Source organism: Phyllopteryx taeniolatus, chromosome 5, assembly GCF_024500385.1.
Source record: "Phyllopteryx taeniolatus isolate TA_2022b chromosome 5, UOR_Ptae_1.2, whole genome shotgun sequence".
Lineage (NCBI taxonomy): Eukaryota > Metazoa > Chordata > Actinopteri > Syngnathiformes > Syngnathidae > Phyllopteryx > Phyllopteryx taeniolatus.
The window spans coordinates 31433636-31446319 of record NC_084506.1 but is presented as its reverse complement, the minus strand read 5'-3'; the positions used below and the strand labels follow the sequence as shown (position 1 = coordinate 31446319).

Below are 12684 nucleotides of genomic sequence, written 5' to 3'. Positions count from 1 at the left end.
TTCATTAGGGCCTTGGCAGATTGAAACGTCTGAATAGTGATTAGGAGATATGCAGGGCTGAGAAAGACTGCTTTACTCTCACTCCCTATATCTGTTATACATGCCAGCATTGCTCTTTTTTCTTCTCTCCCTTGACTATGCGAGAGGCTAGATCCTGTGCAGTCTGGCGCAGGGGCAACAGCAAGTCCACAGCTTCTTTCATAGACACTTCAGAAAATGGTTTGACACGACAAAAAGGTAGCTGAATAATTCTCGCCATTGTTCTGTGCGCCTTGGCGTGCTGTGCGAAGCAGCACAGTGGGGCTATATCGTATTTGCAAAAAGAATAGAGCAGACATTTTCTTTTCTTTTATCTGATTGCTATATCAACTGCAGAGCAGCACCAAAGCAAAGTTGGGAAAATAAGGGAATGAGAGGTGACAGAGAAAAGTCACAGCGATATTACAGCAATCCAAACACGAGTCCACATTGGCAGCGACATATGTAGTTTCTCCAGTTTTGCTAATTGTACTAACGCACACACCGTTTCACCTCAACCAGCTACAATCTTGCTTGTGTGTGAGTGTGTGCATGTGTGTGTGCGTGCGTACATGCATGTGTGTGTAGTCTACTGTGTATTACAGTATTACAGAGAGCGCCTGGAAACAGATTCTTGTGATGAATCGATTGTCGGGAAAATGTAGGCACAGCGACAAGCAAATAGAACTCTGCAAGGGGTGCATGTTTAAAAAAAAAAAACTGGAAGCATGGATTATGAATTTAGCTCGACAAAAAGGCTGGAGAAGAAAGAAAATACTTTAATATCGAGATGATATAGAGATACGAGTGAGTGAATGACTTGGTAAACCGTCAAATCCAGATCAAATAAAAAATGACTGTGACTGGACACAATCAAGTGTATTACTTTTATCCGATGATGATGATGATCTCCTTCTAGTTATATTGAAAAAAATAAACTAAAACCTTGCCATAAAATCAGATGCAGTGGTTATGATTTGTATCCTTAAATCTGTTTATGAATCTGTCCAATCAGAAATACAAACATTTTCGTGATTTGGATGTGTACCTTCAAATGTGCAATAAAGGAAAATAACAAATTCGTTTTTTCCCCTACTAAAGAGTTTTTTTCTGCTTCGGTTTATGCTTCGTGCAACTTGGTGAAATGAAATTGGAAAGGGAGTCACAGAACGTTGGATCCTCACACTTTACTGGCCATGTCCCTCAATGCAAACTAGAACTAGTAGACATTCCAACAGCTTCTTCCCTCTTGCAATCAACTTCTTGAACAGCTAACTTACAATTCCATTACAACAAGCTGGCAATTTTTTGACTTGAGTTCGTTGTCACATTTCTGTGGGGCCAATTATGTATTACTCGTGCACTCACTGTAGTTGTCTCGCCGTGCTGCACTATTTGCATATAGTGGCCACTCATGCCAGAGTAGTATCTGCTCCATTTGCACACTGATTGAGGAGTATCTGTAACATTTGCACAACCATTGTCCCAGATCATCGCAGTAACTCGTCACTTTAAACCGCATACACTCCTTGAAGTCTCAGCGCCCCTTTGCACAATGGTCATTGCACCGGACTATTGCGATATTAGCCATTCGAACTGAGGACTCTGCATCTTTTTGCACAATTGTTGTTTGTTGTTGTTTTTTGTCAATGTCTTTATGTCTCCAAAGTGTTCTGTAAATTGACTGTCTGTTGTACTAGAGCGGCTCCAACTACCGGAGACAAATTCCTTGTGTGTTTTGGACATACTTGGCAAATAAAGATGATTCTGATTCTGATTCTGATTCTGATTTGCGTGTTGGAATCTAACGTCATGGAGAAAACGCACAGCAGATGGAGCAACTCAACTCTTTTTAAGGCAGTTCAAAGTGTGAGTCGGTTAAGATGGAATGTTTGTGAGATTGGAGAGTCGGAAGAAGAAAGACGAGAAGAACGAGAGCGACTGAGCAGAGACACGGGTTCGGTCAGTGCAAGAGGGAGAAATCACTTTTTGAAGGGTGGGGTGGAGGGGTGTCGGGAAAGAATGGGAGGGGAGATTAGCGTCATTAAAGAGCCCTAATCCTCTGACTAGCGTGTCTGGCGCTAAAATGGAGGATCACACGGCTTTTTAACGGCGTCTTTGTCAGTCGGCCACGAGGGGACCTGGCAAGACAAGGCCGAATGGCAAACTGGGAGGAATTGGGAGATGGGGAGTGTAGTGGGGAGCCAGAAATTTTCAGTGTAATGTTAAATTATATTTAAAAACTCAGGAGGAGAGACATTAAAGGGGATGAAGGGAGGGGGGGGGGGGGGGGGGGGGGGAGCTTTGGGAGGAAAAGTAGAACATGTAGTTTAAAAAAGGGTGAAAGAAGCAGGGGTGGGTTGACATCTACTGCTAATACGCTCACCCCGCCCCACTTTTTCTCTTTTCGTCTTGTTAAGGAAAACCAACAAGAGAGGCAAAGTGCAGGACCGCCGGTCCCCAAGTGTTGTGTTCCCGCTTTATCACTCACTCTGCAGTCTCCTCGCATGTCATCCCTCCCTCTGTCCGCAGCAGTCCCTCCACTCTTCTGTCTTCATCCCTCTTCCTCTGCCTCCATCCCTCTGTCAGCTTTCATGTTGTTACTCATTATAGCACTCCATCTAGCCCTCCATTCCTGCAACATTCTCCCCTACTGATGTTGGCCTTCACCCCTGTGCCTCATCCTGGACAGGACTGAGGGAGGGAGATAGAGGGACGCAGCAACACGTTTCATATAGAAAGACTGAACTCCATAAGAGAGGGAAGAAATACGTGCATGGCAAAAGATAGAAGATAAAGAGAGAACCAATGTCACTACATTTTTTAACTAGCCATCAATGTTCTATAGCTCTAGTCCCCATTATGGCCACAGGTGACCAGGGGCCTCATGTACAAAGACTTGCGTGGATTTCCTCCTGCAACATGACGTACGCTCAAATCCAGAAAACGTCGTACGCACAAAAATATCCAGATGTATGCATCTGTGCGTACGCATGAATCCAAGCACATTTCCTTCGTACATTCCAATCAGCGTGGAAATGAGCGCACATGCTGGAGTAGCTGACCCCTCCCTGTCCACGCCCACATTTAAATATGCAAATCATATGTAAATGAACCCTGCACTCGAGATCCCGATCTCTACGTGAGCAGAAAAAAAAGGAAAATGCTGTGGAGACGGAATAGCGCGCACACGCTGAACGAAAAAAGAAGTGGTCAGACATTAAGGTGGATGTGAAGCGGAGGACGGCTGCCCACCGCCAAAGTGTGGCCAAAACAGGCGGAAGAACCGGCGCGGAGGGCCTCACCCCGTTCGAGGAGAGAATCGCTGCGATCGTGGGTGACGCTGCTCTCTCAGGGGTGATGGGAGGACATGTGACTGACTCTGTTCACCCCACAAGGTTAATATCATGCATCTTTATGACTCATAACAAATGTGTTCATACAGTAACCTACACTCAGCCCTGTGAGATAAAGGTTCATGCGTAAATGTTGTATGTGTGGTATTTGTAATAAATCTTTTGAATTCAAATGGAAGCACATCAGCATATCAAAGAGGATATCAAAAACTTTGACTCCTTTTTATTATTTTAATACACAGGAGAGGACACGCACTGAACACTGAAATTTTTTTAAACATGTTTTTAGGAGAAGAGGGGTAAATTATGTCATTTTAATCATGTGCAACGGATGTCCATGTTCAAATTAAGTACATTGAAAGGACTCTTTTTTTCAGTGCATGCGCGGGAGTCACAAGAAGCGATTGTGAGGGCAATAGGCGGCATAAATGATCGCCTTGATCGATTAATAGGTGTCCTCGCAAATATCAGTGATTCATTAAAAACACTGGTTAACAAATGGATTCTGAGTCCTTGCCTCAATTACATTGTTGAAATCAATTTTTGCCGGGCATGGATTGTTCATCAGTGCTAATTATTCATGTGTCTCTGATGTGCAGATTTATGAGAACAGTTTCCCATCATCACCTCTAAGTGTCGCCAAAGCACCAAAAGCTGCAGAAACGTGCGTACGCCGGCCATGCAGTTGGCGTGAGGCACCGCACGTTTCCACGCTCATTTCATTCTTGATGCATCTGACCTTTGCCGTGAAAAAGAACGTACGCCACGTTTTTGTGCGTACGCAGCGTTTGTACATGAGGCCCCTGGAGTCCATCCCAGCTGATTTTTTATTTATTTTTTTTTTAACTAAAAATGGATAAAAAGTCCTTCAGTCATTTTGATCATCAAAAACTAAGTGATGCTTCTGGGAGCCTGAAAATGCAAATATTTGAAATCTGGTCTCAAGTTATTGAAAAAGAGAGCATTACCATTTCATTGTAAATAGTATGACAGCCCATGTTACCCGGGATGACAGGCACAAATGGCCTGGCATGCATTTTACGTGTTATGGAGATTGTTTTAATAATTATGTTGTCTGTACATGAGAAGGCGGCACGGTGACCAACTGGTTAGAGCGTCTGCCTCAAAGTTCTGAGGACCGGGGTTCAATCCCCGGCCCCGCCCGTGTGGAGTTTGCATGTTCTCCCCGTGTTTGCGTGGGTTTTCCCCGGGCACTCCAGTTTCCTCCCACATCCCAAAAACATGCGTGCTAGGTTGATTGACAACTCTCAATTGCCCGTAGTTGTGAATGTGAGTACGAATGGTTGTTTGTTTGTGTGTGCCCTGCGATTGGCTGGCAACCAGTTGAGGGTGTACCCCGCCTCCTGCCCGATGATAGCTGGGACAGGCTCCGGCACGCCCGCGACCCTAGTGAGGAGAAGCGGCTCAGAAAATGGATGAATGGATGGGTGGATGTACATGAGAAAAGACAACCATGTTTTAACTCTGTTGTTGTCCCATAAATGCCTAAATGGACCATTTGTGTTGGCGGTAAAAGAATAAAACACATGCAAACGTCACACAGGGCATGGAATTGTTTCGTGTACAAAAGCAAATGATGATCTCGACCGTATTTAGGGTCACCTCACTTTACTCAACACAGTTTTACTTTTTATATCAGTCCCTGCCTCTCTCTCTCTCTTCCTCCTAACTTGCCACTTCCATCTTTCTATTTGGCCATTGGACAGAATACCGCCTTTACTCGCGGGAACATTGCTGCCCTCCAATCCCTCCACCCTTTTCACCCTTCACCCTCTAGCTTCCACTGCTCCCCGGCCCCCCTGGGATGGCCCCAGGCTGTTCTAGCACGAGTGCACACAGCCCCAGACTCTCCACAGGGAGCAGAAAAACAACTTTGCACTCTGGGTAGCCCTGAACACACTCATGAGTGCCTACAAAAAAAAAAAAAATCATTTGATATTTGCAGCATACCGGCTACCAGGGAGGGGGTCAAAATACAGGAAATGATTGGGTTTAAAGTAGTAAAAAAAGAAGAGAGAGCCCTACCTGTTTCTGTGATTATCCTGTGAGTTGGCATGGCAACTGATAAGCCAAGCACAGTTTTTTGGTTGCTATGCATCATAAGAAATGCACAGCGGGAAGGTGTATTTGACCAGTCAGATTGTTTCGTTGAAACTAACTGTTGCGTAGAGTCTGATGGAGCTGTTAAAAAAAAAAAAAAAAAAAAAAAAGAAAAAAAAAGTGGGAGCAGCCACTTTCCCCTGAACACGATATGGAGACACTGATTATTTTCCCTACGCCGCTTTCTAAAACCTTTTTCCCTGAGACATTAGGGTTTTCTGGCTAGAAGTGTGTCTACAGCACAGTTGTATATTAAATGGATGTATCGGTCCATCACATATGCCGACATGCAACCCTGGTTTGTGCTTGTGGGGGGCACAGACCTCTGCTGCCGTCCTTGCAGTTCACGTGGGACCAAGTCTGTTGGGACATGCACATACACTACATACTGTAAAGAGGACAGACCAAAAGGACGATAAAGCAGTCTGTCCGGATCTTGCGCCCTTGACGATACTAACGGATGGATAAAGACACACACACACACACACAGACACACAGTACGCAGGCAGTGGGGACTCTCACCTTCTGCCCTGGGAAAGGGTCCGGCTGCTTTGGACACTTTTGGGCGCCAGCTGCTCCATATGGGCATTGTGTGTCTGTTTGTGTGTTTGTGCCAGTGTGTTTGAGGGCAGAATGTTACGAGCAGGGGGCTAAAGATGGGGTGGGCTGACAGTGTACTTTGTGCAATGCTGCTTAATGTTGTATGTACTGTATAAACGTCAAACAGAACACGTGACAAATTGACAATACACGTCACAATAAAAAAAATTAAAAAACAGCCATTAGTGTGAAGAAAAAAAAAAGGTATGGTCCAATATAATGAACAGTATCTATAGACATTTCAACTTGCTAATATAATAATCCATGAAATACTAGAACATGAAAAATGTATGTATGACCAAAACTAGGCCATGAATTTTTCTCTGAAGTCCTAAAAAATGTGGAAATCTTAACCAGCGTCATGCATGACATCACACGAGCCATCAGCATAATGTGACAAAGATCAGTTGTGCGTGTCTCGTTAGGCTTTTGTAGCTCTTAGAAGTTATGTGAATTCAAATCAGTCAGAGTTTGTTGTGATTGTACAAGTCAACACCCATCATTAAAGTCAAGGTATTGTTTTTTTTTTTTTTTTACATTTGAATTATATTGTTGGTGGTTCACTTCTTGTGTGCCAATTTAGAATGTTAAAACATCTGCAACGCACATCAACTTTACAACCTGATTTGTCAATAAAGTTCAGATTGAATGTTTAAAGTTTATGTTTTAACAGTGTTAACTTTACTCTTATACTTGTATGACTTCTAAGAATGTCCATCCATCCATCCATTTTCTGAGCCGCTTCTCCTCACTAGGGTCGCCGGCGTGCCGGAGCCTATCCCAGCTGTCATCGGGCAGGAGGCGGGGTACACCCTGAACCGGTTGCCAGCCAATCGCAGGGCACATAGAAACAAACAACCATTCGTGCTCACAGTTATGCCTACGGCCAATTTAGAGTCTCCAATTCATGCATGTTTTTGGGATGTGGGAGGAAACCGGAGTGCCCGGAGAAAACCCACGCAGGCACGGGGAGAACATGCAAACTCCACACAGGCGGGGCCGGGGATTGAACCCGGGTCCTCAGAACTGTGAGGCTGACGCTCTAACCAGTCGTCCACCGTGCCGCCCTTCTAAGAATGTTAAAAAATCAATTAAAACCTGCATATACAGTTAAAAAAGGTTTTCATGTGGGTTCTGTTTCAAAAGCCAAACAAATCGAGGTAACTGTACTTGTTGTCGACATTTCAGCTTTATTTCTAAAGGCTTCTTTAGTTCTACATTTTAGGTGTGGAGTCTCCTTATTTATGCCTGGGGGGTGTCCCTATTCTCCACAGACTCCACACCTAAAGTTTAGAACTAAAGAAACCCTTTCGAATAAAGGTGAAATGTCAATTCAACCATTACAGATTGCCATGACCAGGATGCGTCGCCACAGACATATCGGCGCATTAGCGGTTCTATTGTGCAACGTTTCTTCATATTGTCATCAAATTCTTTCTTATTGACTCAGTATCGGGATGTGGGCTCATTTGTCTAAAGTGATAACCAGCGGTCAGAAAAGCAGTGTCAGTGGTTCTTTTCCTTCAGTCACAAAATCCTCATCGCTCCCTCCTCTGTCCCACTTTCTGTCCATCTCGTCTGCTGTTTGTTCACTCAGAAATGAGAACCAGGTGCCAGGCGGAGTGTTAGATAAACAACAACTCCATGCCAACGCACACATAAACACCACAGACAGACACTGGCGTGTGTGGTCACCCTGTGTGGAACGATTGCTAGCGGCTATATCATCAATTTATAAGAATCAGGTTTGGTGGGCTGACAGAATGCTCGCTAACCTAGAAACGAGTTTACGTGAGTCATATACACACATGCATAAAACACACATAAGGAGGCCCTTGGATGTTTACACAAGTACTCATGTGGTTGTAATAATGCACATGTTGATGAATAATACCAGCCGGGTTACTTTTGAAGTGCTATCTTGTGCATAATAATGGATCGTTAGCATTTAGCAAGAGCATCCTATAGATCCATGAGTGTATTTATCGTGATACAAGCAACATCTACAGTACTGCAATTGGACCCGACTGACATTGAAATGTATCCACCGTATTACACAAATGCAAACACACAAGTCCTTCCTCATTAACCTATGTGTAAGTGGGACCTATAAATAAGTGATGCAGGCAGCTGGAGCTCAAATTTCAAAACACAAACACGTAGTTACACACAGGTAAACAAACAAACCCATTTTGGTTGCCTAATTACACCAAACACACAACATTATCTATCCAGACAGGAAATTTACTGAAGCTCTTCTCTCCCAAAAATCTGACGCAATGCCGAAACATAAACTCCCATGGTGAGGGCCAGAGAGAATGTTGAGAATATAAAATATGGGGAATGAGAGACCGTAAGGCAATGAGGCTCTGAAGACCCAGGAGAGCATGGCAGAGGGGGGTCTTCTGCTCAGGGGAACCCAGAAAGCAAGCTGCAGGAGGCGGGTACCGCCTGCCTGCCATTCCTCTTCCCTCCCTTCCCTTCTGGAGGATAGCATCCTGGACAGCCCCCTAGTCACAACTCGTAAACCCCCCATGAGTGGAATACATGCGAGCACACACACACACACACACACTAAAGAGAGTTTCCCAGGGGGGGGGACGGGAAACAGAGCAGAACACCTGGACCTGCCATTAGTGGCACATTCAGGGATTAGGGGCACAGACGGCAAGAGAGAATGCACACTGGGATAGGCGCTTATACTCTATATGCAGAAAGTAATAAATAATAAACATTCACAGACATATACGTACAACCTAATGTACACAGTACCCTCTGTCTGACCCAGCACAACAGGCAAAAAGAAGTATTTTCAGCGTTTGAATAGTAATATAATTAATACATATCAATGCAGTGCCTGTGGTCGTAGTTTGGGGTGCTGTGCAGTCTTTCTAATATTTTGCCTCCGCTAATAAGGTAATCAGAAGATTATAAACACACCTTTCAATATGTTGAAGTGCAGTGCCAACACTACACTGCACTGTGATAACATGTTTGCATCCAGAATAACCCAAACACAGGAGTAACTATACTGCTTTGAAGCCACCTGGACATAGTGTGAAATAATTACTGATGCAATAAAACGTTGGCCTCCCCAAGAGAGTGGATATTACCAGCTGAGAGGGTCAAGGACGGACGGCCACAGGGATTAAAAGGAGAAAGCTGAGCAACGACAGAAAGAAAGGGTAACAATGAAAGACCAAAAGATATGAAAGAACTAAAGATAAAGCAAAGGGGTGGGTTGAAAGATAAATATAAATGTGATGAGTAGGACAAACACATTAATTTGTATAATTTGATAACTATCACAAACACCCGAATCATAGTGATCCTGGATTTGTAATAAATGCCTTGTGTCTATAAATTGAATCACCTACTAAGGGCCTTGCCTTGGTAACATCCCTACACAATCTGTCACAAGCATCTCACACATGTTCCATGGGTATCAGACACAACCTGATACAGTACGTTTGTCACTTTAACAAACTCAGAAGTTAATTTTTTAGCAGACAGAGGCAAACGTATGCCATCAAGGCGGGCTTGGAAGGGAATAATTCCAAAGTATCAAGTCCAATGCGATAGGGACGAAGACGTTTAAAAACAACCGTCCAGAAGAAAAAAAAAGCCCCCCCCCCGAGTGAATGAAAGACCACACACTGGCTTTAACAAAGACCAGTGCTCAGACACACTCAGGGAGGGATGCATGGACAGAAACAAAGGTGGATTTACTACTTGTGTGCATGCGTGTGTGTGTGTGTGTGTGTGTTCCAGTAGTAACTGGGTGTGTGCAAGCTGGTGACATGAAACAGATCAAAGTAAGGAGAGGTCAACAGGGCAGAGAGGGAGAAGAACGACAGGGGTCCCATTATTACCACCTATATCTGCAAGTCGGAGAGCCTGTTTGTGCGTTGTTAAATCTAGTAGTAGCATTAGAAACAGGGCTTTTATTATTGCTTGATTTATTTTACATATATCTGACAGAACCATACATTCAGACAATGTTTAAAACATTTAGGAAATGGAAAATGCAAGTATGAAAAGACCTGGAGAGGAATAGGCTTGGTAGCTGAGCCTTCGTCCACATGCGTGTGGCTTTACAACAGGGACAATGGAAGGAACGCATAGAGACCCATGCGCAGTGGAGTTGAGAGGGTGTGCAACCAAGCAGAGCAGATCAATGGAGACTGCCGACGGGTTGGTCGCTCCAACAGAAACGCAGACGACTGGGGGATCCACACTATTGTACAGCATCATACTGGCTTCGAACACAGACATAAAACATACATCGGGGATTGGAAGATTCTTAGGCATGTTCACAAACTAACTTGCATACTGTTTAGCTTAAGGGCCTTATAATAATGACAGAGCAAAGGAGAAAGGGCAAACTGTTTTTGTTTGGATATGCCAGTTTCAAAATCAATCATATTTCCCCTGATGCATTTGCAGGTTGTTTTATGCTTTGAAACGATTCGTTATTTATGGCAGTTATTGCTTAAGAAGTTGCATTGTGTTTTTAAATTCAATTTACTCTTTTCACAAGTGGAATTTCAAATGTTTTTTTTTAGTTCAGTACTCCGATGCATTCTGAATCACACATTTTGCCGTGGTTCACATATTGGTCCTGGTACATGTAGCGTTCACTCAACTGTACAACCACTCGCAGACTACCGGCACCTCTTCTTTTTGATGTGTACCAGGGTTCGGAAATGATCGTGTTTACACTTGACAAAACGTGGCGCACTATCAGAGCAATCATACCGAAGTTTTTTTTTTTTTTTTCAACTAAACTAAGCCAGTCAAGTGTGAACACCGCCTAAGGAACCTCCTTTCCTAGCCATCATCTGTGGCTGTACCAATCTAAGTGAGCTCCTGTCTCTCTTCCTCTCTTTCCCAGCCCCCTCCCCTCTGTGCGGGAGCAAGCGAAAAGCACATGCATGCCCAAAATTAATTTAGACGGTGGAATTCAATTAAAAGCATAGCCTCTGGAGTTTTATTATGTACTAATGTTTGAACCGTTAACTTGGATTGTATGACTAAAACATGAATAATTAACTACTAATGGGGCTATTATTATTTCAGGAAAGACAATCGCATTATGGGACTTCAATGGATATATTAGTCTTCGTGTGGGTTGGGGAGGTAGGAATTAAGCAGAAGGGACATTAGCAAAACATGACTGCGTGGGTACACTTCACCGTAAAAGAGTTTATATCATTGTGTCATGAATAGGGTTGGGCATCGTTTGAATTTAAGCGATTCCGGTTGCAAACAATTCTCGATTCTAATTCTTTTAGGGTGCTGGGTCCAAAAAGTTTGCATGGTTTAAATCAAGGGTGTACAAATTATGAACATACATTTTCTTAGCAGACTGGGGGTTCTTTATAACCAGTGTCAATATTAAACCTATGAACTAAAAGGCAATGTGTGTGGAACTAACCCAATTGACTAAATATTCATTAATTATTGTTTCAGCTCAAAGTTAAATATCACATTGTTACGTCAGAAGGTTTATATGCGCAAGGTTTATCTTGACTTTCTGTCATCAGTTCTTACGTTGCTTTAAAGACTAAAATAAAGGCTAAAAAACATCAGTGCAAGAGTGCAGACACACCGATTAACTTGTTCGCTGCCTCAATGTTGGCATAGACGTATTTTATTGTTTCACTCACCCAACTGACTTGACTGAAGTTCCGCACGGTGGTGGATGAGGCTCGGAGCGGGAGGGAGTACGTCAGACTTCTACACATCGTGAAAGCCTCCTTTGCACAATATAATCTTAATCCAAGGGTTGCACTGAGGTCAGTGGTCATTTACTTGAACATAGTTAAGACACACTTGTTCGCCGCAGCCATTGGGCACAAGCACATCTTTGTGCGTGTTCTCCTTTGTTGATTTTTGCCGCTTCTTCGTTGGTTTTCCCCACTTTCTTCTTCGGGGTTGGAGGACTAGAGGCATCGAAAATGGCAACCGAATTTTTTAATTTGTACGATTCCAGGACAAACCGGAACGTTAGTCCCGGTTCCAATCGGTTCTCGATGCCCAAACCTAGCCATTAAGAACCCCTTGTTCGCTGAAGTGTACTGACGGGCTATCCAAATCAAAAAGGCAGGTGGAAGACTCCTCTGAATTGGTATTGGTATAGGTATGTCACAAGTGCACACTATACATGCACCGTTATGTCGATAGTATCAGGATACCTTCCCTTTACTCTTCCAGGAATTGAAATGAAATAAAATATTGAGTTGGTGCCCTCTTTGCAGCTAGATTATAGTGTCTATGAGAATTCACAACCTCTGTTGTAGTTCATCCCAAAGGCATTTGTTCGGGTTGAAGCCAAGTTCCTTCACACCAAACCCATCAAAAAATGTCTTATAGACCTTTCTGTGTGTAGTGGGAACGGAAAAAGGCCTTCCTCAAATTGTTCCCACAAATTTGGACGCATATCATTCAAATAAGTCCAAAATGTATTGATCGGAGAGAGGACATTAAGATTCAAGGGGAACGTGATTAAAATCTGTGTCCTGATACTTTTGAAATGGATTTTGAAACACTCCTGTCAAACATTCCTCAAGTGTTTGTTAACCAGGCG

General features: G+C 43.5%; 1 protein-coding gene across 6 annotated transcripts in view; it reads right to left on the bottom strand.

Moving 5' to 3' along the window:
• The window catches only part of znf423 (zinc finger protein 423), a 139339-nt gene that overhangs the window by 73702 nt on the left and 52953 nt on the right, over positions 1-12684 (bottom strand). Inside the window, exon 1 of one of the 6 annotated variants that reach the window (XM_061774904.1) lies at positions 2510-2711. The exons of the other annotated variants lie outside the window; for them this stretch is intronic. The gene's annotated coding sequence lies outside the window, so the exon portion shown is untranslated. Of the gene's footprint in view, positions 1-2509; positions 2712-12684 lie in introns of those variants that run through there. 6 annotated transcript variants of the gene reach the window in all.